This window comes from Canis lupus, chromosome 5 (genome assembly GCF_003254725.2).
Source record: "Canis lupus dingo isolate Sandy chromosome 5, ASM325472v2, whole genome shotgun sequence".
Classification (NCBI taxonomy): Eukaryota; Metazoa; Chordata; class Mammalia; order Carnivora; family Canidae; genus Canis; species Canis lupus.
In genome coordinates, this window is record NC_064247.1 from 72,408,844 (window position 1) to 72,410,961 (window position 2,118).

The following is a 2,118-nucleotide window of genomic DNA, read 5'->3' on the forward strand; positions in this document are numbered from 1 at the left end:
CCACCTCCCTGGACGCTGCATCTCACCAATCTCTGAAGCCTGGCACATGTTCAACAGGCAGACTGCGCTCACTTGGGGACCCCAGAGCTCACAGCCAGCACGAATATTAGCAACAGCAAATAACCATGCACCCTGGAGACCTACACTCCACTCCTCCTTTCTTAGGGAAGTCCGGGCATCTCCGAAAGTGCCGTCTGGGGCTCACAGGCAGCATAGAGGTCACTGCACGGCCAAACGTACACAGGCACGGCAGCTGCGAGGTAGTCATGTATCTACTCATTTTAACCAAGGGTCACCTTTTATCCTCATTTTAAAAGTCCAAAACCAGGGCACCTGGGTGGCTCAGTGGTTGAGCGTCTGCCTTTGGCTCAGGTTGTGATCCTGGAGTCCTGGGATCGAGTCCCACATCGGGCTCCTTGCCAGGGAGTCTGCTTCTCCCTCTGCCTGTGTCTGCCTCCCTCCCTCTCTGTGTCTCTCATGAATAAATAAATTAAAAGCCTTAAAAAAAAGTTCCAAACCCTAGTGCTATTGAATTATTTTTGGAAATCACAGAAGAGTGTGAAGAGGGAAACCGAAAAGCACCACCCGAGGATAAACACTTGTGATGCTATGGTGAGACCTTAAAGTCACTACTTCATGCATCTGTGCCTTTAAAAAACACCATCAATATTATACATATCATTTTATAGTCTCCAATTTTTACTAATAGCAATATTTTCTCTTATCATTAGTGTTCCTTAACACGATAATAGCTCATGTTTATTGAGCACATCAAGGTGCCACATTCTGCATATGCATCACATGTGTAGATTCCACACAAACAATGCAACAAGGTAGACCTTATATTCATTTCACAGGTGAGGAGTCCAAGGGACAGACATGCTGAATAGCTCGTGTAAGGTCCAGCAGATATAGCACTGCAAAGCCCACCCCTCACTGTGACCACTGTCCTCACTGCAGTGATTAGCTGGTGAGAATTTACTTTAAGACATCCTATGGATGTTAGGGCTATTTCTGTATGCATTTTTATTTCTTTAGGATAATTTCTGGAAGAATGGGACAAAGCATGAGGACTTGTATTTTTAAATTTTTTTTTTTGATCTTGAAATAATTTTAGAGGCACAAGAAGTAGCAAAAATAGTACAGAAAGGTCTCGGCTCCCTGCAATGATAATATCTCCTATAACCACAGTACACTAGCGAAATCAGGAAATGAACATTGGTGCTATACCATTCGCCAGGCGACAGATCTTATTCAGACTGCAACAGTTTCTACATGCGCTCTTTGTTTTAAATGTTCTGTGACATTTTATCTTCTGTATCGATGCATGTGAGCACCAATGGGGAGATTTTTCAGGCTTAAAAGGTTTTTCAGGAGAAAGAGGCCTCTGCCCACTGTGCATGTTGGGCGTTGTTGAACAGACCTGGGAAGCAGTGTCCAGAACTCAGAAAGGGTGGTCAGGTTGCTAAGGAAACCTGCCTGTTCCAGCCCAGAGACCCAGCCCATGGCTAAGACCTCATAGTGGGCATGTGACTTGTCAGTCTTCGTACTGTCAACGCAGCTACCTCCTGGGGTGTCCTTGTCCAGAGAGCAGGATGGTGGCCTGAATTTTTGGGAGGCACAACAAGGGTGCCAGAAAGAGCACTGGGCTGTGGGTCAGGAGAGCCTAGTTGAAATCCTAACATGACCTCAGGTCAGCCACCAAGTCACCTGCAGTTCATTGTCCTCATGTGTAAGGTTCGAGAATAAAATGGATGCTCTTCGCATTGGAAGGGTGACCTGCTGACGCTCATCATCCTCTTGGCCACCACAGTTCATCAGGGGAGCCACCTAGCCAACAATAACGATTCTCAGCGTTGGGCAACTCTTAGGCCAAGTGCCATGCAGAGCACTTGACAGACGCATCTCTTCCTCCAAATAGAGTTGCAGGGAAGCGGTTACTCTTCCCACCCACAGGTGAGGACAGGGAGCCACAGCTGGTCAGCAGCAGTCTACACAGACCCAGAGGCCACGGTTAACAGCCAACCAGGCCACCTTCCCTCCCACACTGCCCATCCTTCCCAAATCTGCTCTTACAGTTGAAGACCATCTTTTCCCCAGACCAAGGATGGCCCATCA